The sequence below is a fragment of the Pseudophryne corroboree genome, chromosome 1 (assembly GCF_028390025.1).
Source record: "Pseudophryne corroboree isolate aPseCor3 chromosome 1, aPseCor3.hap2, whole genome shotgun sequence".
Taxonomy (NCBI): domain Eukaryota; kingdom Metazoa; phylum Chordata; class Amphibia; order Anura; family Myobatrachidae; genus Pseudophryne; species Pseudophryne corroboree.
In genome coordinates, this window is record NC_086444.1 from 243,543,201 (window position 1) to 243,570,463 (window position 27,263).

General features: G+C 45.3%; 1 long non-coding RNA gene across 1 annotated transcript in view; it reads right to left on the reverse strand.

Moving 5' to 3' along the window:
- The window catches only part of LOC135055234 (uncharacterized), a 238,690-nt gene that overhangs the window by 203,603 nt on the left and 7,824 nt on the right, over positions 1-27,263 (reverse strand). Inside the window, exon 2 of the long non-coding RNA XR_010243704.1 lies at positions 26,165-26,438. This is a non-coding gene — a long non-coding RNA (uncharacterized LOC135055234). The remainder of the gene's footprint in view (positions 1-26,164; positions 26,439-27,263) is intronic.

The following is a 27,263-nucleotide window of genomic DNA, read 5'->3' on the forward strand; positions in this document are numbered from 1 at the left end:
CCGTACTGTACTGTGTCTGCTGCTAATATAGACTGGTTGATAAAGAGATGTCGTAATATGTATGTATAAAGAAGAAAGAAAAAAAAACCACGGTTAGGTGGTATACAATTATGGACGGACTGCCGAGTGCCGACACAGAGGTAGCCACAGCCGTGAACTACCGTACTGTACTGTGTCTGCTGCTAATATAGACTGGTTGATAAAGAGATGTCGTAGTATGTATGTATGAAGAAGAAAGAAAAAAAAACCACGGTTAGGTGGTATACAATTATGGACGGACTGCCGAGTGCCGACACAGAGGTAGCCACAGCAGTGAACTACCGTACTGTACTGTGTCTGCTGCTAATATAGACTGGTTGATAAAGAGATGTCGTAGTATGTATGTATAAAGAAGAAAGAAAAAAAAACCACGGTTAGGTGGTATACAATTATGGACGGACTGCCGAGTGCCGACACAGAGGTAGCCACAGCCGTGAACTACCGTACTGTACTGTGTCTGCTGCTAATAAAGACTGGTTGATAAAGAGATGTAGTAGTATGTATGTATAAAGAAGAAAGAAAAAAAAACCACGGGTAGGTGGTATACAATTATGGATGGACTGCCGAGTGCCGACACAGAGGTAGCTACAGCCGTGAACTACCGTACTGTGTCTGCTGCGACTGGATGATAAATAATGATATAAAAAATATATATATATCACTACTGCAGCCGGACAGGTATATATATTATATAATGACGGACCTCATGGACACTGTCTGTCAGCAGAATGAGTTTTTTATAGAATAAAAAAAAAACACCACACAAGTGAAGTCACACGACGAGTGTTTAACTTTTTCAGGCAATCACAATATAGTATACTACTAACTATACTGGTGGTCAGTGTGGTCAGGTCACTGGTCAGTCACACTGGCAGTGGCACTCCTGCAGCAAAAGTGTGCACTGTTTAATTTTAATATAATATGTACTCCTGGCTCCTGCTATAACCTATAACTGGCACTGCAGTGCTCCCCAGTCTCCCCCACAATTATAAGCTGTGTGAGCTGAGCACAGTCAGATATATAATATATACATAGATGATGCAGCACACTGGGCTGAGCAGTGCACACAGATATGGTATGTGACTGTCTTGTACTCCTGGCTCCTGCTATAACCTATAACTGGCACTGCAGTGCTCCCCAGTCTCCCCCACAATTATAAGCTGTGTGAGCTGAGCACAGTCAGATATATAATATATACATAGATGATGCAGGCATGCAGCACACTGGGCTGAGCAGTGCACACAGATATGGTATGTGACTGAGTCACTGTGTGTACCGTTTTTTTCAGGCAGAGAACGGATATATTAAATAAAACAACTGCACTGCTGGTGGTCACTGTGGTCAGTCACTAAACTCTGCACTCTCTTCTACAGTATCAGCCTCAGGTCAATCTCTCTCTCTCTCTCTCCTAATCTAAATGGAGAGGACGCCAGCCACGTCCTCTCCCTATCAATCTCAATGCACGTGTGAAAATGGCGGCGACGCGCGGCTCCTTATATAGAATCCGAGTCTCGCGAGAATCCGACAGCGTCATGATGACATTCGGGCGCGCTCGGGTTAACCGAGCAAGGCGGGAAGATCCGAGTCGCTCGGACCCGTGAAAAAAAACATGAAGTTCGTGCGGGTTCGGATTCAGAGAAACCGAACCCGCTCATCTCTACTTTTTAGCAGAATCTGCTACTGATACTGAATAGGGTCCTATATATATACTTTTTTTCTATGTGGCATGAATATATGAAATCTGAAGGTAGACATAAGATCTTAGGGCCTGATTCAGAGATGGACGCAGTAAGCACAGAAGCTGCATCTTTGGGCACAACTGCTGCACAAAAATATGTTAATGCTGAAGGAGGCATCTTATGTTAATAAATGCCAACTGCATGCTTGTGCGATCCACTGCTGCATCCAAAGAAGCAGCATCAGATCCCTTTGCGGGCACATAACTGTCAGGTTATTCAGGATAGGTGTGTAATGCCTTCTGCAGAGGGCAGTAAATCAGATGACAATGGCTTTGTCTCTCCCACAAAACGGGAGATACACACCTGTATTTTGAGAGAGGCTTCCTGTTGCTGCCCCCACCCCAGCCTTACATGGCCACAGCTTAATGGGCAATGCTTTCAACGACGCAGGACATTGGAGATGTGCGTAAACCATCAGTTTGTGTACATCAGGCCCTTAGTTCAGTGTGATCCATGGGCGTCAGTCTAAAGTACCCGCTACATGCTGCATATAAAGCTTTGAGGGTGTTAGCATATCGCTGAAGAGACTTTTGTCCCATATGTTTATTTCCCCATTTTGGTTTCTGGGAACAATTCCTGAGCACCTTCTGGGTGATTATAAACATTCACAGATTTACACTGTAATGTTTTCTATATTTTTTACATGTTTGGATCTCTGATATGGTGGTTCAGATTCTCTGGATTTAAGGACATTTGTTGGGACATTTCCTGAGGAACGACCCTGCATAAATTTGTTTATAGTCTATGGCCAGAATGTAATGGGAGTCGATAATGCCGTCTGTGAAATATTATCACATCGAACATTACAACGTCAATTTTGCCAGACCTCAGCAAATGTACAGTAATGACAGGCATCTATTTCCTGGCTTCTGCATATCGGATTCGAGGTGCCGTGGTATGTAGACTAGAAAACAACAATATTTTCGGACCAACTGGAATGCTTCTTTTAGTAAAGGAGGACCACAGTGTCAGAGAAAGTCACCCAAAAATCCCAAGAGCAACACACATCCTAAATAAACCCCAGTCCTCCAGAACACACAATCAGGACATACTTGCCTACCCTCCCGGAATGGCCGGGAGGCTCCCGAAAATCAGGTGACCCTCCCGGCCCCCCGGAAAGGTGGGCAAGCCTCCCGCTTTCCCCCTCGGCTGCCCCCAGCAGTGAACAAGTAGGCGGGCCGAGGGGGTCCGATGACGCGATTCGCTCTGAATCGCGTCATCGTAGCTCTGCCCCCCGCTATGCAGCGCCTCGTTTCTCGGCACAGCACAGCGGGGGGTGGAGTCACGATGACGCGACCCTGATGCAACGCCCCCGGACCGCCCATCCTGCTGCCGGCCACGCCCCAGAACCACCCGTCCTGCTGCCGGCCACGCCCCCATTCACCTACAACGCTGCCTCCTCCCGGAGGAGGAGGCAGCAAAGTAGGTAAGTATGAATCAGGAGCTGCTTGTGCATCCTACTCGCATTGTTTTTGCTTCTAACGAAACTATGCAAATAGAACGCACAAGCAGCTACTGCTGTGTAAAATTATATGCAGCATGCCTATATTCAGTGTGTAATAGCAAATGTATCTGCATGCAAAATGTTATGCTACAGTGTATTCCAGCCAAACATTGTAGCATAATTAGGCATGCTGATATAGTCGCAGATACACACAAAATATAGCCATTCTGTATATCATTAAATAATCATAAGCTGCTTGTACATCACTTTGTGTATCAGACACATTTCACGCAAATGTGCAAAAATTACATGTACACTACACGGACTATTTTTACAGATTAAAGTTATTTTTTTTGTATCAAAATGTATTGAAATGTGTTTATTTATTGCAAATGTGCTTGAAAATTATACTTATAATTGATTTTCAAAATTTTCATAACCAATTCGGCCCAAAAAAACACCTCTAAATTCTTTGAGAGTTTTAGAGCTGTCTTGTGTCAGTATCAGATTCCATTACATCGGCCGAGTTGTATACTTAACACGGGCAAAACATCCGTATCCAACTTTTCTATCCTGCTCTTTACTTTAGAGCCGAAAGCATCTGAAAACTCTGGTTTGCATCTGTTAATACTAGTGATGAGCGGGTTCGGTTCCGAGGCAGCCTCGGATCTTCCCGCCTTGCTCGGTTAACCCGAGCGCGCCCGAACGTCATCATCCCGCTGTCGGATTCTCGCGAGCCGCGGGAGCCGCGCATCGACGCCATTTTCACTCATGCTTTGGAGATGATAGCGAGAGGACGTGGCTGCGTTCTCTCAGTTTGTGTTCAGTGTGCTGCAAATATCTGTGCTCAGTGTGCTGCAAATATCTGTGCTCAGTGTGCTGCAAATATCTGTGCTCAGTGTGCTGCAATTATCTGTGCTCAGTGTGCTGCAAATATCTACGTTCTCTGCCTGAAAAACACTCCATATCCTTGCTGCATTGTAGTATATAGAAGGAGGACAGTTCAGAATTTTGCTGTGACCACCAGTATATATATAGCAGTACGGTACAGTAGTCCACTGCTCTACCCCTGTGTCGTCAAGTATACTATGCATCCATACCTGTGCTGCATTTTAGTTGTGCGCAGTATATAGTAGGAGGACAGTGCAGAATTTTGCTGACCACCAGTATATATATTTATAGCAGTATGGTACAGTAGTCCACTGCTCTACCTCTGTGTCGTCAAGTATACTATGCATCCATACCTGTGCTGCATTGTAGTTGTGCGAAGTATATAGTAGGCGGACAGTGCAGAATTTTGCTGACCACCAGTATATATATATAGCAGTATGGTACAGTAGTCCATTGCTCTACCTCTGTGTCGTCAAGTATACTACAAAAGTTCAGTAAAATGACCCAAAAATCAAAATTAAAAGCGTCTGATGAGAAGCGTAAACTTGCCAATATGCCATTTACGACACGGAGTGGAAAGGAACGGCTGAGGCCCTGGCCTATGTTCATGGCTAGTGGTTCAGATTCACATGAGGATGGAAGCACTCATCCTTTCGCTAGAAAACTGCAGTGCCACTCCTAGATGGGCCAGGTGTTTGTGTCTGCCACTTGGGTCGCTTAGCTTAGCCATCCAGCGACCTTGGTGCACCTCTTTTTTTCTTTGCATCATGTGCTGTTTGTGGACTATTTTTTGAAGTGCCATCCTGTCTGACACTGCAGTGCAACTCCTAGATGGGCCAGGTGTTTGTGTCGGCCACTTGGGTCGCTTGCGCAGCCATCCTGAGGAAGCCTTGACAGGCGAAATGCGTTGATTGCGGAGTAATCGATCCGGCTCCAGAGACTGCACAGACGGGATCACGGAGCTACGGAAGTCTGCCGGCAGACTACAGATTCATCCACTGCACCAACAATGAGGACCCCCACACAGCGGCAACTGAAATTGAGGTAGGCTAAGGGCAAATCCCTGACCTATTGCTCCCATTGCCAGCGGGGACAGTATTTACCGGACTCTAGCACCAGCATTGCCCTGCTCACAGGGACATTTGTTTTCAGTGACGGGACGAGTCATAACACTGCAGAGACTGCTTATATGCAAGAATTACAGGATACAGATCCCATACTAAACCTCATTTCTTATATCAAAGACTATTGAGAAATTAGGTTATTCAAAATAGCCAACACCAGTGGGGTAAAACGCCTTTGCAGTGTGCCCACAGGGATTATATATGTTTGTCTATGTGTTACATGTTTGTTCTGTGTACCGGTACTAGGGAGGAAATATAGTAATAGTATATACCCACCGCTGCACAGATTTTATTCAATTGATACAATATTTTAATGAAGATTTTTTCATGCAAATAAATTGTTAATTTTATTCACAATTTTTGTCTCATTGTGGACATTTTTTATTAAGGCTAATATTTATTTCCTTGCTCCAGTTAGGGATGTGCTAAACACCTTATCTATCACGCTTATCTTAGCCATCCAGCGACCTCGGTGCAAATTTTAGGACTAAAAATAATATTGTGAGGTGCAGTGCCAGATTAAGGGCCGCATGGGCCTGGTGCTGAAATTTATGAAGGGCCTATAATATACTGTCGCAGAGGGTGTGACCAGCAACAGCAGGGTTGTGACTATGGGTAGAGCCCCTTATACACAATACGCCATGTAGAGCCCCTTTTATTCACGTTATGCCAGGTAGAGACCCTTTCTTTTATTGACGTTATGCCAGGTGGAGCCCCTTTTATACATGTATCGCCAGGTAGAGCCTGTTATACAAACTGCACCAGGTAGCACCTTATACACATAGCAACAGGTAGCCCATTATACAAATTGCACTAGCTAGCCGTCACTCACCATTCGGCGCCTGTGGTCCCCCGGCTCTATGTACTTGTCATACTCCCGCGATGGGGTGCAGGCAGCGTGAAGTGGCCAGGATGGGGGGCGGCCGGCCGGAGCAGGAAGCAGTGGGGAGCACTGTGGTGCAGGCAGCAGACGGGTGCTGATGGCACTGGCGGGCGCAGTGACCCGGGTGCCCGCCCTGCTAGCCCGCACCTAAAACCGCCACTGCCAGGATCCCCTGAGCTGGACGAGCAGCGACCCTCCCAACACTACAACGGTGCTCCACCCAGTGCACATAGTGCATCCGAATGCACATGGACTGAGCGTGCATAGACGTGCAGATCACCCGCCTGAGCATAGCCTCCAATGTGAGCAACCCAGAGTCTGTGCACGCAACCACCCCCACCAACATGCCCATGTCACCACACACACACACACACACACACACACACACACACACACACACACACACACACACACACACACACACACACACAGTCTGTTCCCCCACCCACTCCCTACACACAATCTGTTTACCCAGTCCCTACACACACACACACACACACACACACACACACACACAAAAAGCCTGTTCCCCAGTCCCTACATATACACACACACACACACACACACACACACACACACACACACACGCACACATGTCACACACACACAAAGCCTGTTCCCCAGTCCCTACATATATATATATATACACACACACATGTCACACACACAAAGCCTGTTCCCCAGTCCCTACATACACACACACACACACACACACACACACACACACACACACACACACACACACACACACAAAGCCTGTTCCCCAGCCCCTACACACACACATACACACACACACACACACACACACACACACACACACAAAGCCTGTTCCCCAGTCCCTACATATACACACACACACACACACACACACACACACACACACACACACACACACACACACACAAAGCCTGTTCACCAGTCCCTACACACACATACATACACACACACACACACACACACAAAGCCTGTTCCCCAGTCCCTACATACACACACACACACACACACACACACACACACACACACACACACACACACAGCCTGTTCCCCAGTCCCTACACACACATACATATATACACACACACACACACACACACACAAAGCCTGTTCCCCAGTCCCTACACACACACACACACACACACACACACACACACACACACACACACACACACACCCTGTTCCCCAGTCCCTACATATATACACACACACACACACACACACACACACACACTGTTTCCCCAGTCCCTACACATACAAAGGGTGGTCTTCAGTATGCCGACTGTTGGGATTCCGGCGCACAGTATACCGGCGCCGAAATCCCGACAGCCGGCATACCAACACTTTTTCTCCCACGTGGGGGTCCACGATCCCGCTGGAGGGAGAATACAATTGCGTGGCGCGCGTGCCCGCAGTGTGGCGAGCGAAGCGAACCCGCAAGGGGCTCATTTGCACTTGCCACGCTGTTGGTATGCCGGCCCCCCCCACCACACACACACACAGCCTGTCCCCTCCAGTCACCATACACACACACACACACACACACACACACACACACACACACACACACACACACACTCAGCCACCCTGTTCACTCCATTCCCTACACACACCTCCAGCCTGTCCCTTCCAACCAGTGTTGCCAACTATTGAATGAAAAACAAGCAACTGATGACTAAAAAATAAGCCCAAACCCTTACTAAAAAGCCACCAAAAAAGCCCAACATACGTTTTTGGTTTCCTAATTAAAATATATATACTGTAATTATTGGTGCTATGTCTGGCTGCTGGATGGACTGAAGATAAGTTCTGGATCTTGAAGTCAGGTGGATAGCTATCAGTTTCTTGAACTTTTTCTTCTGGTATTTGGTTCTCAAGTCGGGATGGTAATGATATCCCGGCAGACGGGATGACATCTGTCAATATACCAACAGCGGCATCCTGGCCGCAAGAATACTGGCAGGGGGCAAGCGCAAAGAGTGCGGTCGCCACGGCATGGTGGCTCACTGCACTCGCCACAGGTTTTATTGTCACTCTATGGGTGTTGTGGACATCCACGAGTGTGAAAACCCGTGGCGAGCGCTGACAGCATTCCCGTCTGTCCGGATTTCTGCATCAGGATCCTTAATGCCGGGATCCCGACAGCCGGGTTAACTACATCCCCTCCAGTCGGTGGTAAGGGGGGTACCGACGGGAGAGATGTGTGCTGAGCGATCTGAACACAGACCGCTCAGCACGCGCAATGTGATGAGCGAGGGGGACGGGGGATGGCGGAGGGCCGCTCACTTCACACAGCGCTGAAGTGAGCGACCCGCTAGATTGAGCCTGCATGCAGGATCAATCTAGCACCGGCGATAGCGATGCGCATCGCTATCGCTGGGGGGCATGCACACGGCAGATCCGTGCTTAAAATCTAAGCAATCTAGTCAGATTGCTTAGATTTTAAACACAGATCTCTCCGTGTGTACCCCCCTGTAGACATTATGGGCCTTATTCAGACCCTGACACAGACTGATTTCCAGCAATCTGCGCATGCTATCATGATGCAATCGCATCCCGGAAGGATGCATTTGCATCATAATTGACAGGCGACGGGTGTCTGTAGGCAGTGTTGCGACATTGGGGGGGAGTGTCACAGTAAACACAGACGTGTCATGGCTGTTTTCAGGGCCAGCCAATGATGTCGACTGCATTTCCTGCGATTGGAAACATGGCGGAGGTGCCCCTGCTTATGCAGTTATGCTGCATAGCCAGGGGTCAATCGCTATTTGAATTGCGATTGCATTGCGGGGCAGTCCCACACATGCTGGGTGGCCTTGCCCTGTTCTGGGCGCCCCCAGCGTGCGATTTTGGTGGTCGCAGGTTTTGCTAAAATAGCAAAATCTGCGACAAACTCTGAATAATCTCCTTATCTTGCAGAAAAGCACTTGCTTACTATCATTTTTTCACTGTTTTAGAAAAATGCAGGAATTTGACACAATTTAAGACCCCCCAATTAATCTATTCATCCACAGCTTCTCACCTATGTCTTTGTGGGTATCTGTGTTGAATGACTGTATGAATGACTACCTCTGATGGTCGGTGCCAGTGGTACCTTTAAAAAAATAAAATAAAAAAAGCCCAAAAACAAGCAGCAAAAAAAAAAATATAAGCCCAAAATCAAGCAACAAGCAACCATCAAAAAAATAAAGCAACTTGGAAAAAAAACAAGCCCAATTTCGCTTGTTATAAGCTGAATTGGCAACTATGCTTCCATACCCTGTTCCCAACAGCCCTCTCACTCTCCCCCGTTTCCCCCAGTCACTGAGCTATGCAGACAGAGCAGGAGCAGACAGACCAACCAGGAAAAGTCGGGGGTGTGGCCTAATCACGGACCCGTGACCACGCCCTCTTGGGGGGGGGACCCTACCATTTAGCAAGCACCACTAGCCGGGATGGCAGAGGGGTCACAGGACTGGACCAGCGGCTAAGTCACTGTTACCCTGCGTCCCGGCAGGTAAGTACACCGATGGCTGCTGCTGTTGTACCCAGTGGAGGGGAGGCACAGTGCCTGTGTGAGATCATGGTACAGGGGAGGAGCAGAGAAATCTTTCAACGCAGGGAGGACTTCTGAGGCTGTTTAGTGCTGCTGACGTGCTGTAATAGGAAAAACATTTTTTCCTGTTACCAGCAGCAGGGATCCTGTGGGCCTATTTAGATGGGGAGGCCTGGAGCTGCAGCTCCATCCGCCCCATTGTTAATCCGGCCCTGGTGAGATGTGAGGTGTTCAGAATAGACTGGAAATGAGTGGAAATTATGGTTATTGAGGTTAATAATACTATGGGATCAAAATGACCCCCAAATTCTATGATTTAAGCTGTTTTTGAGGGTTTTTTGTAAAAAAACACCCGAATCCAAAACACACCCGAATCCGACAAAAAATTTTCAGGTAGATTTTGCCAAAACGCGTCCGAATCCAAAACACATTCGCTGACTTTGCAAAATACCATATGTTTGCAGCTCCCATTACATCCTGGCCCACATGTGAAAGATTTGGTGGTCCTCAGTTATATATGAGTGACTGCTTAGTAGTTGCGCCTTAGTAGCGTTTCCTATGATATTTTTAATTATATCTAATCATGTTATGCTACTATAGCATTTGATTTGGTTAATGGTCTATTGTTATAAACCATCCTCACCATTATTTACATTGGTTTTCATGTTAGTAATAAATAAAGATTGCATGTTGAAGAATTTGTATGGTGTCTGGTTGCACATGTTTCAGTACGATGATCGAAACTGCTGCAATCACATTTCTAAATAATTTCTGTTAAAATGTGGGATGTTACATAACATAAAGTACATATTCAGTTGTTTTGAGGTGAACGTTACAGTCATCTGACTTCTAACCTGTTGTCCAACTTTACAGATGGTTTCACAAATGATCCAATGCTGCATCCTAGGACATATAAGCAGCAGTGATAGCTTCTCTGTCCACATCTGAATCAGGTCCACTGTCTCCAGCAATCCAAATCCCATCACTGGTACTTCTAACAGTCCTCATGCTCTGGTGTGCGCCTTCGTCTCCACTCACCATGTTTTCTTTTTCAGGACTGCAGAACCATGGGAATCTGATCAAGACTGTGCTGAAGTTTTGAATGAAGCAAGAGAGAGGTACAGAGCCACCGCCTCACTCATATACATCTGTTTAACTTTAAACTTTACTTGCCTACTTTTTTTCTCCGTTTCTGAAGAAGCTTACAGAGAAGATGCAGCAGGACACTTCTAGGGGTGGTTCTGGACTGTCATGTCTTAGGCCCCACCCCCAAAATGGGGAAATGCCCGCAATTTACTGGTCTGCAGGTAGGGGGCAGGGCTAAATGGTGTGATTGATGTTTTTTAGCCCAACTCCCTACACACTGTCGCTGCGTTTTCAGTGTTTTTATCTCCACCCTGTAAACTTAACTTGGTTGCGAGCGGGATGCAGAAGAGCCACGAGGGAGGTGCAGGGTGAGCTAAATGGCTCAGGAGGCACTGGCTAGCACCAGAGCCAGATTTACATGCAGTATATGAGCCAAAGGGTACATCTGGGCATTACACACAGGTGCAGCAGTATAAACTCCTGGGAATTTTGTGAGTTTTGATCAGAGATGTGCGGAAAAGATAAGATAGACACTAGAGATGAGCGGGTTCGGTTTCTCTGAATCCGAACCCGCCAGAACTTCATGTTTTTTTTCACGGGTCCGAGCGACTCGGATCTTCCCGCCTTGCTCGGTTAACCCGAGCGCGCCCGAACGTCATCATGACGCTGTCGGATTCTCGCGAGGCTCGGATTCTATCGCGAGACTCGGATTCTATATAAGGAGCCGCGCGTCGCCGCCATTTTCACACGTGCATTGAGATTGATAGGGAGAGGACGTGGCTGGCGTCCTCTCCGTTTAGACACTTGATTTACTAATTTTGGGGAGCATTAGGAGTACTCAGTAGTGTACACTGTACAGTGCAGAGTTTTGCTGATAGTGACCAGTGACTGACCACCACTTTTATTTATAATCCGTTCTCTGCCTGAAAAAAGCGATACACAGCACACAGTGACTCAGTCACATACCATATCTGTGTGCACTGCTCAGGCTCAGGCCAGTGTGCTGCATCATCTATATATATTATATATCTGTCTGACTGCTCAGCTCACACAGCTTATAATTGTGGGGGAGACTGGGGAGCACTACTGCAGTGCCAGTGATAGGTTATAGCAGGAGCCAGGAGTACACATCTATGATTTAAGCTGTTTTTTAGTGTTTTTTGAAAAAAACACCCGAATCCAAAACACACCCGAATCCGACAAAAAAAATTCGGTGAGGTTTTGCCAAAATGCGTTCGAACCCAAAACACGGCCGCGGAACCGAACCCAAAACCAAAACACAAAACCCGAAAAATTTCAGGCGCTCATCTCTAACACCTGCCATAGACTTTTTACTCCAGAGATCTGGCCATTAAAATAAGTAGAATAATACAAAGAAGATATTTCAAACATATTCTTTGTTTTTTTTCATATACATTATACAGTAAGCACTCTGGCACAAACGCTCTGCCTCACCTGCCTCACCCCACCGCACATCACTGAGAGCCACATACTCTTCCGGGGCAGCGGGGGACTATCCATAAAATCGTGAGTCTCCTGCAGCTTCCATTAGGGTAGACAAGTGTGATTTAAACCTTCTTAGGTGGACAGCACGTCACTGAGCACTACAATACAATTACAGTATCTTTTTTTTGATCCAGGAAGACTGAAGCTAACTAAGGTCAATGAAATGTAATTAAGCTCCTCTCTTACACGCAAAGAGTCTTTGGGGTACATTCAATTGAAGTCGAAAGCTGCCGTCTGTCAAAAAGACGTCAGTTCTTGACTTTTTTAGGTCGGAAGGGGTTCCGACCTATTCAATATAACCCAAAATTATCCAAGAAGTTGAGGAATTCGACTTGTTGGAAAGCACGTGGATCGGCAGAATAGCTGACGATCCATGTGCTTCTGCCGGAAATGGAGTTAAATCCGACAGGTTTTGGCCCCCTTTCCGACCATCTCAATCTGACTATAAAAACAGTCAGATTGAGATGAGGGAGCTGAGAGGAGGAGAGAAGCGAGACCAGCGGGGAGACGGGGGAGAGCCGTGGGGAGACGGGGGAGAGCAGCGCTACAGCAGCGTAGCCGGAGGATGTGTCACAGTCGCCGCTCACAGCAGCATCCACCCGGCTCCAGCAAGCGAGACCTCACTGCTACAGCCGCTGCTGTAGCACTGCTCTCCCCCGTCTGCCCACGGCTCTCCCCCGTCTCAGCTACCGAATCTCAATTCGACTTTTTTTAAAGTTGGATTGAGATGGCATTGGATAGCCCTTGTCGGATCCTTTCCGACAAATGAATGTCAGAATGGATCCGCATCAATTGAATATACCCCTTTGTCTTCCCTCATTTGTCTCATTTACTGGATAACTTTTGTTAAGGGAGTCAGAAACCCCTTTTATCACGTAGGACAGTCTGCTGGAAAGTCACTGTGACAGTATAATGATAAATAATGCAATTCAACCAGGGTTACCCCAGCCCTTTAATGAAAGACTATTGGTATTGCCATACAATGTAGTAACCAGGGCAACTAACATCCCTGAACACACATTCAAATAACACATTATAGAGCAAGTATACAATACATGGTCAGATTTCTACTGTTGCTCCTTTCACTTTACATAAAATACATGTATACTGTATGAAATATAAATGTATTTTTCTCTGACGTCCTAGTGGATGCTGAGAACTCCGTAAGGACCATGGGGAATAGCGGCTCCGCAGGAGACTGGGCACATCTAAAGAAAGCTTTAGGATCACCTGGTGTGCACTGGCTCCTCCCCCTATGACCCTCCTCCAAGCCTCAGTTAGATTTCTGTGCCCGACGAGAAGGGTGCACACTAGGGGCTCTCCTGAGCTCTTTGTGAAAGTTTTAGTTTAGGTTTATTATTTTCAGTGAGACCTGCTGACAACAGGCTCACTGCATCGAGGGACTAAGGGGAGAAGAAGCGAACTCACCAGCGTGCAGAGTGGATTGGGCTTCTTAGGCTACTGGACATTAGCTCCAGAGGGACGATCACAGGTTCAGCCTGGATGGGTCACCGGAGCCGCGCCGCCGTCCCCCTTACAGAGCCAGAAGAGCGAAGAGGTCCGGAAAAATCGGCGGCAGAAGACGATCCTGTCTTCAGATAAGGTAGCGCACAGCACCGCAGCTGTGCGCCATTGCTCTCAGCACACTTCACACTCCGGTCACTGAGGGTGCAGGGCGCTGGGGGGGGCAGCGCCCTGAGACGCAATAAATCGATAAAAAAACCTTATATGGCTAAAATAAATGCATCACATATAACTCCTGGGCTATATGGATGCATTTAACCCCTGCCAAAACATACAGAAAAAGGATGATAAGGACGCCGAGAAAGGGGCGGAGCCTATCTCCTCAGCACACTGGCGCCATTTTCCCTCACAGCTCAGTTGGAGGGAAGCTCCCTGGCTCTCCCCTGCAGTCACTACACTACAGAAAGGGGTTAAAAAAGAGAGGGGGGCACAAATTAGGCGCAGTATATAACAATACAGCAGCTATAAAGGGAAAAACACTTATATAAGGTTATCCCTGTATATATATAGCGCTCTGGTGTGTGCTGGCAAACTCTCCCTCTGTCTCCCCAAAGGGCTAGTGGGGTCCTGTCCTCTATCAGAGCATTCCCTGTGTGTGTGCTGTGTGTCGGTACGTTGGTGTCGACATGTATGAGGAGAAGAATGATGAGGAGACGGAGTAGAGTGTCTGAAATTGTGTTGTCACCCCCTAGGGGGTCGACACCTGAGTGGATGTACTGTTGAAATTGCGTGACAGTGTCAGCTTTGTATAAAAGACAGTGGTTGACATGAGACAGCCGGCTACTCAGCTTGTGCATGTCCAGACGTCTCATACAGGGGCCCTAAAGCGCCCGTTACCTCAGATACAGACGCCGACAGGGGTACTGACTCCTGTGTCGACGGTGAAGAGACAACCGTGATTTCCAATAGGGCCACACATTGCATGATTGAGGCAATGGAAAAAGTTTACACTTTTCTGATAATATGAATACCACCAAAAAAAAGGGGTATTATGTTTGGTGAGGAAAAACTTCCTGTAGTTTTCCTGAATCTGAGAAATAAAATGAGGTGTGTGATGATGCGTGGGTTTCCCCCCGATAACAATTGATATTTTCTAAAAAGTTATTGGCAGTATACCTTTTCCCGCCAGAGGTTAGGGTGCGTTGGGAAACACCCCCTAGGGTGGATAAAGCGCTCACACGCTTGTAAAAACAAGGGCTCTACCCTCTCCTGAGATGGCCGCCCTTAAGGATCCTGCTGATAGAAAGCAGGAGCGTATCCTAAAATGTATTTACACACATACTGGTGTTATACTGCGACCAGCAATCGCCTCAGCCTGGATGTGCAGTGCTGGGTTGGCGTGGTCGGATTCCCTGACTGGAAATATGATATCCTAGATAAGGACAGTATATTATTGCCTATAGAGCAATTAAAAGATGCATTTCTATATATGCAGGATGCACAGCGGAATATTTGCCGACTGGCATCAAGTATAAGTGCGTTGTCCAATTATTCCAGTAAAGTGGTCAGGTGATGCGGATTCCAAACGGCATTTGGAAGTATTGCCTTAAAAGAGGGGATGTACCCCAGGTCGCCTCTCAAAATAAGACGCCGTATTATCAGGCGCAGTCCTGGTTGGCAAGCGGACAAAAGGGTTCCTCTTTTCTGCTCGTGACAGAGGGAGAGGAAAATGGCTGCAGAGATCAGCCAGTTCCAAGGAACAGAAACCCTTTTCCGCCGCTGCCAAGCCCTCAGTATGACGCTAGGGCTTTACAAATTCAGGCACGGTGGGGTCCCGTTCTCAATGAATTTCAGTGCGCAGTGGGCTCACTCGCAAGTAGACCCCTGGATCCTTCAGATAATATTTCAGGGGTACAAATTGGAATTCGAGACGTATTCCCCTCGCCGTTTCCAAAAGTCTGTTTTACCGACGTCTCCCGCTGACAGGGAGGCAGTTTTGGAAGCCATTCACAAGCTGTATTCCCAGCAGGTGATAATTTAGGTACCCCTCCTGCAACAGGGAACGGGGTATTATTCCACACTATTGTGGTACCGAAGCCAGACGGCTACCTCGTGAATCTAAACCGATTGTATGGTTCCCTTCTCAGGTGTCGGTTCACTGCCCGCATACCAGAGCGGAAGCATTCACACCAGCTGACGGTGTGAACCGACACCTGAGAAGGGAACCATACAATCGGTTTAGATTCACGGACTCCGGATAAGGCTGCAAGTACAAGCGAGTACCGCTAAGGGCCGGGAGGACGAATCATCTTTTCCGTGAGAAATACAAGTTCCATTTATAACGGGTGATCGGTGAGTTAATCAGCCGGGAGCACCATCACATGCATTGTGATTATTCTCAAACATTTGCATGATATACTAAATGTTCAATCCATACTACTCATTATATGCCACAGATCACTGACTTTAAACATGTGGTGAAGAGAACGGGCGCAACAGTCGCAATTAATTGGGAGCGGATGATTGATAGTCAGAACAATTGTTACCAATCATTACAGCTCATTTGAAAGCCAACATATAGGAGACTTATTGTCCGTATAAGTATATACAGGAATACCATTATCATCTGTTCACATTCTGATACATGGACTGTTACAATATAACTAAGAATTTAAAGAGTTATATAGTATAGGCTTCATCTATCTGGAGAGATCTTTTTGCTCAAAATATATAACCTATATTGTATCCATGTTCAATCGAATACATTTATAGTCCATGGATAAATTGTGAAGTATTCACTCATTGGAACATAGATAGTCTACTCATAGATTCATGCATATTGTTTTTTAAAAAAATAGGGGAGTTATCCTGTTTTAGAATTATTGTTTTTTTATGTGATAAGAGTGTTTTTGTCGGCCGGCAATAAGTACAATTGTTTTAGACATTGTTTTTTCATTTAATATAAATAAAAAATCCACATCAAATGTGAACTAGCGCTCTCTTGGTTTTCTTTTATTGTTCTTTATACTAGGGGCGTTTATACCAATAGCCCCTTAGAGAGCAGCTGTACAACATTTTATAAATCACAGCGCCAGGTTTTTGGACTTGCATACAGAGGTTCAAATTCAAAATTGAGTCACTCAGAGCAGTGATTGCAAACCTGGAAGAAGGGGACTAAATGATGTCTCGGGACATCAAGGAGGCTTACCTTCATGTCAAAATTTACCCTTCTCACCAAGGGTATTTCAGGTTATGGTACAGAACTGTATCAGTTCGGACGCTGCCGTAGGGATGGTCCACGGCACCCCGGGTCTTTACTGAAGTAATGACCGAAATGATGATATTCCTTCGAAGGAAGGGAATTTTAGTTATCCTTTACTTGGACGATTCCCTGATAAGGGTAAGATCCAGGGAACAGTTGGAGATCGGTGTAGCACTATATCAGGTAGTGTTGCGGCAGCACGATTGGATTTTCAATATTCCAAAATCGCAGCTGGTTCCGACGACTTGTCTTCTGTTCCTAGGGATGATTCTGGACATAGTCCAGAAAGAAGGTGCTTCTCCCGGAGGAGAAAGCCAGGGAGTTATCCGAGCTAGTCAGGAACCTCCTAAAACCGAACCAAGTCTCAGTGCATCAATGCACAAGGGTTCTGGGTAAAAATGGTGGCTTCCTACGAAGCAATCCCATTCGGCAGATTCCACGCACAGTGGAACCTTCTGGACAAATGGTCCGGGTCGCATCTTCAGATGCTTCAGCGGATAACCCTGTCACCAGGGACAAGGGTATCCCTCCTGTGGTGGTTGCAGAGTGCTCATCTTCTAGAGGGCCGCAGATTCGGCATTCGGGACTGGGTCCTGGTGGCCACGGATGCCAGCCTGCGAGGCTGGGGAGCAGTCACACAGGGAAGGAATTTCCAGGGCTTATGGTCAAGCCTGGAGACATCTCTTCATATAAACATTCTGGAACTAAGGGCCATTTACAATGCCCTAAGTCAAGCGAAACCCCTGCTTCAGGGTCAGGCGGTATTGATCCAATCGGACAACATCACGTCAGTCGCCCACGTAAACAGACAGGGCGGCACGAGAAGCAGGAGGGCAATGGCAGAAGCTGCAAGGATTTTCGCTGGGTGGAAAATCATGTGATAGCACTGTCAGCAGTGTTCATTCCGGGAGTGGACAACTGGGAAGCAGACTTCCTCAGCAGACACGACCTTCACCCGGGAGAGTGGGGACTTCACCCAGAAGTCTTCCACCTGATTGTAAACCGTTGGGAAAAACAAAAGGTGGACATAATGGCGTCCCGTCTAAACAAAAAACTAGACAGATATTGCGCCAGGTCAAGGGACCCTCAGGCAATAGCGGTGGACGCTCTGGTAACACCGTGGGTGTACCAGTCAGTGTATGTGTTCCCTCCTCTGCCCCTCATACCAAAAGTACTGAGAATCATAAGAAGGAGAGGAGTAAGAACTATACTCGTGGTTCCGGATTGGCCAAGAAGGACTTGGTATCCGGAACTTCAAGAGATGCTCACGGACGAACCGTGGCCTCTACCTCTAAGAAAGGACCTGCTCCAGCAAGCGCCTTGTCTGTTCCAAGACTTACCGCGGCTGCGTTTGACGGCATGGCGGTTGAACGCCGGATCCTGAAGATCCCTACCCTGGTCAAGGCCAGGAAAGACGTAACCGCAAAACATTATCACCACATTTGGCGAAAATATGTTGCGTGGGGTGAGGCCAAGAAGGCCCCTACAGAGGAATTTCAACTGGGTCGTTTCCTCCATTTCCTGCAAACAGGACTGTCTATGGGCCTAAAATTAGGGTCCATTAAGGTTCAAATTTCGGCCCTGTCGATTTTCTTCCAAAAAGAACTGGCTTCAGTGCCTGAAGTTCAGACATTTGTAAAAGGGGTACTGCATATACAGTCTCCTTTTGTGCCTCCAGTGGCACCTTGGGGATCTCAATGTTGTGTTGAGTTTCCTAAAGTCACATTGGTTTGAACCACTCACCACTGTGGACTTAAAATATCTCACATGGAAGTGACGAGTTAGCCCTGGTTTCAGCCAGGCGGGTGTCAGAATTGGCGGCTTTATCATATAAAAGCCCTTACTTAATATTTCATTCTGAAAGGGCAGAATTGAGGACTCGTCCTCAAATTTTCTACCTAAGGTGGTTTCTGCATTTCACATGAACCAACCTATTGTGGTACCTGCGGCTACTAAGGACTTGGAGGATTCCAAGTTGCTTGACGTGGTCAGGACCCTGAAAATACATGTTTCCAGGACGGCTGGAGTCAGAAAATCTGACTCGCTGTTTATCCTGTATGCACCCAACAAACTGGGTGCTCCTGCTTCTAAGCAGACGATTGCTCGTTGGATTTGTAGTACAATTCAGCTTGCACATTCTGTGGCAGGCCTGCCACAGCCAAAAATCTTAAAATGCCCACTCCACAAGGAAGGTGGGCTCATCTTGGGCAGCTGCCCGAGGGGTCTCGGCTTTACAACTTTGCCGAGCAGTTACTTGGTCAGGAGCAAATACGTTTGTAAAATTCTACAAATTTGATATCTTGGCTGAGGAGGACCTGGAGTTCTCTCATTCGGTGCTGCAGAGTCATCCGCACTCTCCCGCCCGTTTGGGAGCTTTGGTATAATCCCCATGGTCCTTACGGAGTTCCCAGCATCCACTAGGACGTCAGAGAAAATAAGAATTTACTTACCGATAATTCTATTTCTCGTAGTCCGTAGTGGATGCTGGGCGCCCATCCCAAGTGCGGATTGTCTGCAATACTGGTACATAATTATTGGTACCAAAAAATTCGGGTTATTGTTGTAGTGAGCCATCTTTTCTAGAGGCTCCTCTATTATCATGCTGTTAACTGGGTTCAGATCACAAGTTGTACAGTGTGATTGGTGTGGCTGGTATGAGTCTTACCCGGGATTCAAAATCCTTCCTTATTGTGTACGCTCATCCGGGCACAGTATCCTAACTGAGGCTTGGAGGAGGGTCATAGGGGGAGGAGCCAGTGCACACCAGGTGATCCTAAAGCTTTCTTTAGATGTGCCCAGTCTCCTGCGGAGCCGCTATTCCCCATGGTCCTTACGGAGTTCCCAGCATCCACTACGGACTACGAGAAATAGAATTATCGGTAAGTAAATTCTTATTTTTTGTAGTGCCTATTTAACATTTCTTAGAAGACTCTAAACTCTGAGCTAAATAATAGCTTTTTATGCTAATATTTTAAACAAGCAGCAAGTAATTTCTGTTTACAAACTGAAAACAATTATTTCCGCAATACAGTTTAATGAAGAACTTCTTCAACAAGACTTTTTTGGATGAAGTTGTCAGACCACAAGTCCCTTATCACAGCTACAGACTTCATTAATTAAACCCTCTTAAAACACTATATTTCAGGCCGCACTGTATAAAGCTGAGTCTGCAACAAAGAATTCTCCCTGCAGGCAAATGGTTTTAAGTTTACTATTCCAGATGGAGACATGAAACCATACAATATTTTACATTGAACTACTCACTTAAGACCCGGAGAGATGTCTGTAAAATAAAGGTTGTCAAGCACACATGCTTATTGTTTCCCCAATTAGTTCAAAACTGCCCAGTGGTAGATATTTAAGGGATGGCAATATATTTGAAGATACCATTGATATAACAGAACACAAATAGCAGATCACTGCTTACCATAAAGATTAAAGGCTGTATGCCCGCATCAAGCTTAGAGTTGTCAGAGAGCAACTGGCTGTTACCTAAACATTTATCTCTGTACTGCTGGAGGGGTATTGTCCACATCCCACAGAAATTCCACACTGGGAATGTACATTTAATCATTGAAGTAGATTCTTTAAATCATTTTCATTCCTTTTCCTATAGTTTACAAAAACTTCCAGAATTAGGCAACAAAATTAAGTTATTAAAATAACTTCACGGTAAAAAGAATACAGTAGACACTTTAAACTGAATTCAGTGGCAAAGGCAGGATTTCTAGAGGGGCATAGGAGCTTCTATAGTGGGTACAATGTGTGTGGTGCACACAAGCCCCTGGGTCCAGGGGGGGGGGAGGGGGGGGGGGGGGCTACACCACACACACTGCCCCCTGTGCTGTTTTATACCTACCTTTCTGAAATCCTGCAACGTGTGCTGCAGCCGCAGAAAAAAATCACTTCCAAAATGGCCACTGTGCATGTGCAGTGGGAAATTTGTCTCCAAACCATGGCGGGTGCCATGTTTCCGGAGACCTGCGCATGTGCAGTAGACTCCAGCACAATGCTGGAGACTACTGCACCGTGGAGAGGAGGGGGCCCACCCAGGGTCTGAACACGGGCCCCCTCCTCTCTTAAAATGCCCCTCTAGAGGGGGGTTTCCAAATGCATGATTTTAGAGCGAGGGTGACCAGCCCATAAAGAGGGCATAATTAGTACTTTAGCAAGCCATAGTCTGCCTCATACAAAGTGCAGGGTATGTAATACACTGTATTGAACCGCATTGCACTATGTTATCAGCATTATTTTTCATGGCACCCGTAGGTCAAAAGTTTCTTATTGAGAAATTCAGAAAAAATATTAAATTAAGTAGATTATATACTTTTTTATTTATTATTTATTAACAATTTATTATGTAATGTAGTTCAGCTAATTCCATTGTACTTTACAAATGGAAACAACCGTGATAAAACAAAGCTGGGTAATAACAGACAGACATAAAGGCAGGAAGGCCCTGCTCACAAGCTTACAATCTATAGGGAAATAGGCATTGACACACAAGGATAGGTATTATCTATTTCATAAAGGTCCGCCAGATTGCAAGGTTCTTGAAGGGCTGTATGATATGGTCACACAGCAATGTTGGCCAGGTGTCAGTAGGAAGGAAATATTGATGAAAGAGAAAATATGTGAGGATAAGTGTGGACTATACAGTGTATACTATATAATTGGATAGGAAAAGGTAATGTGGGCAGTTCTGCAATTTGATAAGCTTGTCTGAAGAGGTGAGTTTTCAAGGAATGCGTGAAGGTTTGGAGACTACAGGAGAGCTCTATTAGGTGTGGGAGGGCATTCCACAGAGTGGATGCTGCCCAAAGATGAGTGTGATGAGAGATATAGATCTTGTAAAGAGCAAAGAGATCGGTTTGGAAGATATTTTGAGATAAGCAAAAAGATGTACGTTGGTGTAGTTTGGTTAATGGCCTTCTGTGTGAGTAAAAGTATTTTATATTTAATACAGTAGAATACAGGTAACCAATGGAGTGACTGACAGAGTGGATCCGCTGATGATGAACGTCTAGCGAGGAAGTTTAGCCTCACAGCTGCATTCAGAATGGATTGTAGTGATGAGAGTCTCTTTTTGGTAAGACCAGTAAGAAGACTATTGCAATAGTGCTAACCTGTCATCCTTAGGTTCAGTTATGCCATGGACCAAGTCACTTTCAATGAATAACAGTGCAAGAGCTGTGAGTTTTTCTTGATGTAAAGTTGACCACAGGTAGTTTTTTACTCTCTTTAAAGCAGAAAAAGATCTTTTGCCACTACAGTTAGCAACTGCCATACTTAAAAAGAGGCGTAGTACTATTTTAACATTTGGGAACATTGATTCTACATTACAGTATTCATCCTATTTATATATTATTATATTATTTATTATTATAAATATATATTTTATATTATGTATAAATCTCAAATATTAATCCCTACTACAAATGTAGACATCTCATTCCATAGCTACAAATAGTATTAATGCTGGGCAATAATGTCTTGGAGCTTACCTTTGGCCAGTCTATAAAAAAGTAGTGGCACTGGGTCTGACTCGGGTCGGTCTTACTGGATGGTGGCTGCAGTGCACTGTGCTGGGGCTGGCTGGGACTGGGTGCGTCAGCAGAGGCTGTCACTCCTGGGCCTCCCCCCTCGGTGCCTGAAGTGGCTCTGGGAGCACGGGCGGTTACTGCGTGTGACGTCATTACGCACGTGACGTCAATTGCACCCGCAGCGCTCCTCTGGGAAGGAAACTAGCCAGGTGAGAATTTTTGGGGTGAGTTCATGGGCAACGAGTGCTGCACTCCCCCAGGACCCAGCTCTCCAGGCTACATCTGAATAGATTAAATCCGTGAGGCAAAAATGCACCACATACTGTACTTGCCTTTTTTACATTAAAACAAATAATACACACATTAATACAAAACATTAAAGAGATCCGAAAAAGCTTTCCCAAGACTTTAATTCTAAATACTACTCTCACCTTAGTGACAAAACAAAACAACACTCCCTGTGTGCGAATAAACAGTCATCTTCCTGGCTCATTGTACTGTACACCGGATACACAGAGAATATCCCACTGCTTGTAAACAAATACTAAACCAGGAAACACAACAGGCCAAAATGCTAACAGTATAGCCCTAAAGCCCTCACATTTTTATAGCTCTGAAGTCAAAGTAGCATAGTATACCTACTCCTCCCAGAAAAAGACATTTGTAGTGACTGAGGAAGATAGACATTTGATAGATAGATGTGTGGCTCCTGTTAGGATTGATGACCATTACAGTGTAGCTGTCAAGAATTATGACTGAGCTCAGGCTGCAGGAAGACTTTCTGCAGCTGGGAGAATCAGTACTAATTTATTCGGCTTGTTGGAGGGGACCTGGGGGGTAATTCAGATCTGATCGCTGGGCTGCGTTTTTTGCTGTCCTGCGTTCAGATAGTCACCGCCTACAGAGGGAGTGTATTTTTGCTGCGCAATTGTGCATTCATATGTGTAGCAGAGCTGCTAAAAATCACTTTATGCATACTCTGCGCAGCCCAGGACTTACTCTTCCAGTGCGATTGAATCCTGCTGATTGGGGCGGAAGCTAACGTCAGACACCCTCTCTGAAAACGCTTGGACATGCCTGCGTTTTTCCGGACACTCCCTGTAAGTCAGTTGCCACCCACAAACAACCTCTTCCTGTCAATCACCTTGCGTACTGGAAAAGGAAAGTTATAACAAAAACACAACGGCGCTAAATCTGAACCAATAAAGAGTAATATGGATAATCACCCTTGAAATGATCCTCCAGTTGGATTAAATCCCATATGAGGGAAGATAGTCCATGGGATAGTTCAAAATCTTCTTATGAAATAATCTGGTAAAACAAGAAGAAACTGTGCCCACTCGGTATCAAAACTCAGTTTGAGACAGAGTATGTGAGAGGCACAGGGAGCAGATGATCGTGTAATAACACAAATATAAGGGTGTTACTTCTTTAATAAACCCAAAACACTCACAATATTCAGGTGTTTCTAAAGCATATCAAGACATCCTCAAGTAGTTTCCAAAATCAGGATAGCCAAATTATGGATGTAACACTGGTTTTTCCAAAACCTGGTAGAATAAAACAGAACCTGCGTCCACCGTTTTTTACAACCAAATGCGGTGGTTACACAGAAAGACAAATCATGGTGCAATACCTTTCTTAAAAAAAGGGGGAATTTTATTCACAAAAAAACGCACTCACAATTTAAAAAATGAATGAAAGCATATAATACATCACTCCAATATGAGAGTCCTCTCTGGTATCTTCCCTCATATGGGATTTAATCCAACTGGAGGATCATTTCAAGGGTGATTATCCATATTACTCTTTATTGGTTCAGATTTAGCGCCGTTGTGTTTTTGTTATAACTTTCCTTTTCCATTTTGTATTTATGAAGGTTATTTGAGAAACCTTTTGTTAACAGAAATACTAGGCTGCTTTTCCTGTTTATTGCGCAACTATTTTTATGTTCTATTCATAATACTGAATCACCTTGCGTACACCCGTGCAAATGGATCCATCGCACAATCCCGTCGCTGACCACCAATGCACATTGTAGCCGTCTGATGCGCATGCGCATTGCGGCTCAGACGCATGCGCAGTTAGGATCTGATCGCCCGCTGTGCAAAAATGCACAGCAGTGATCAGATCTAGAATTAGGCCCTTGGTCAGCTCCATTGTTTTTTTGTTTGTTTATGAAGGGGCATGGCCATGTCCCAGGCTTTACAATTGTGCCAGGATTCTCTACGAATCTCCCTCTGTGGTGCAGGGTGAGCAGTGAAAGGTCCCAGCAGCAGTGATTGCAGAGGAGGTGGGTACATACCTGGGGAACTGGGCACAGCACGGGAGAGAAGTGCTTCTGTGGCTGTGCTACTGGAGCTGGGCTGTGCTCTGCTGCTGCTGTGGCCGGTCCGCCCTGAGCATACACAGCAGCAGACTGCATGGAGTGGGCAGGGAGGCTGGCAGGGGAGGAAGAACCATCATGTACCTCTCCTGATCTTCACGGTTTGGCCTCCTCTCCTGCCCTGGGAATGCCTTGCAGGGAACAGTATTAGTGCCCTGTTCCAGAGTTCTTACTCTCAGAACTTGACAGTACAAGTGTCAGTGTGCATGGCATCGCTGTGAAGTGCAGTCCATAGTTTTAGGTTCTCGTTTTGGGGCATGGCCACACCTCCCCAACATGGGGCCTGCCCCAGCTCTCTACGGCCCCAGCACTGTGCTGGGTCCAGTAGCTGGAGTAAGTTTACCCAGTGGTGGATTTTCCACTAGGCACATGTCTAAGGGTGACACTTGCTGGGGTGGGGTGTGACACAGCATGCCCGCTTGCATGAGAGCCCTGTTTGGCTGATGGCCAGATGAGGCCAGGTGATTATTTTTTTCTTGTTTTGGTTATTGGAACTTATTTTTTTTATTATGTAACTGGTGCACAGTATTAATTTTGTCTCCGAAAATTTTTACTAAAAGTATTCGTCGACTACAGTTTATTTCAGGACTAAAATTAGACTATATGAACTTTCAGCTACAGTAATATTAAATAGAGGCGGTGGCTACAATTGTTGCTGATTTTCCACAGAAGTAACTTTAAGTATCAACTACTACTGGAAAGTAACGATTATAAATATATAGCAGCTTTATCCATGAGGATTTCTTGGACATTTTAATAGACATTTTTCGTTGTTACAAAGGGCAATATGAAATAGATATATCAGTTTTCATATAGATATAGATAGTGGTGTTTATGTATATTGACTCCAATGTATTTATTGAATGTGGGTTTTTTCTGTTTATATATATTTTAATAATAAAGAGTCTGTATATTTTACTTTTGCGCTCCCTTGATAATAAGTGTTATTATCTCTTAAAATTGGTTTACTATTGGTAGAACAGTGCTACCTATGGGAGCAGCAATTTACAATATACTGTGAAATAAAACAGATGTATAAGGTTAAATGAAATAAGCAACAACTGGTGGAGTAGTAAAGTTTATGTAGGAGCGCTGGGTTCTATATATATATATATATGGTATATATATATATAGAGAACAAGGTGAGAGGCACTCCGCGGTCTTGTATAAATAAACAAGCAGATACCACAAGTGGCAAAGCGACGTTTCGGATTTTACTCCTTTTTCAAGCAACAAAACATACAACAAGACATTCACAGTGTTCTTACCTAAATACCCTCTAGAGCAGTCACTCCACACGTGCGTCTCCCGTTCCTGGATCTGGGCCGCCCGCACTTCCGGTGAACGTCACTTCCGGCCGGCGTCTCCGCAAGCGTTGACGTGACGTCACACAGCGTCCTCCCATTCTCCGGCGGTATGTAGCTTAGCAACCAGCACCAAAACATAATGGGGCATGTTGCCGCCTACCTTTTCCGGAAAGCGTTGTCCGCTGCTTGTCGGGGCGTTGACATGGTAACCAGATTAATCAAGAAGTGGGATGTACTGTAGGGAGTGGACAAATACATATAAGTGTTATATATAAAAAAACATATAATAGCAGCACAAAACGAAATCACAAAACGAGGATCAGACTGAATAAACATATATATATAATCTAACTAATAACTAGGTCTTTAGAGCTATTTAATATACTTAGATTGATGTAAAGATGACAATTATTGCTGAATGGTATAATGATTTACAGGAAAGAACTAAATGTTAAATGTTCATTGAGGCCACTAGGTTTAACTGTGTCCAGTTTAAATATCCACTGTGCTTCAAGGCATAACAATCGTTTCCCTCTATCTCCACCACGGAGATCATCCGGAACGTGATCAATGATCACATATCTTAGTGTAGATAAGTTATGTTTTTCTTGAGCAAAGTGTCTTGCTACCGGTTGGTCATTATCTTTTCCAGAAATGGCGGCCCTGATGGCAGAACGGTGCTGGGCAATTCTCTCTCTGAATGTTCTAATCGTCTTGCCTATGTAGTAAAGGCCGCAAGGGCATATGTATATATATAGACTTTTTTAATTAGACTAAAATGAAAACTAAGATCCACTGACTAAATCTTAAATAAAACAAAGAAAAAAAAGTGATTAAGACTAAAACTAAATTTAAAATTCTTGACAAAGGGCACTGGAAGTGGGTTTTACATTTTTAAAGAGCAATTATGTGTTCTAGATATTTGCAGAAAAAAATATGATGTGCTGTGCAGAAAATAGGATTGTGTATCGCACTTGTTTGTTTTATCAAACTTAAGGCATTCATTTGTACTGTATATGATACATGGGAATACTACGGTAAATCAGACTTAGTATGTAAT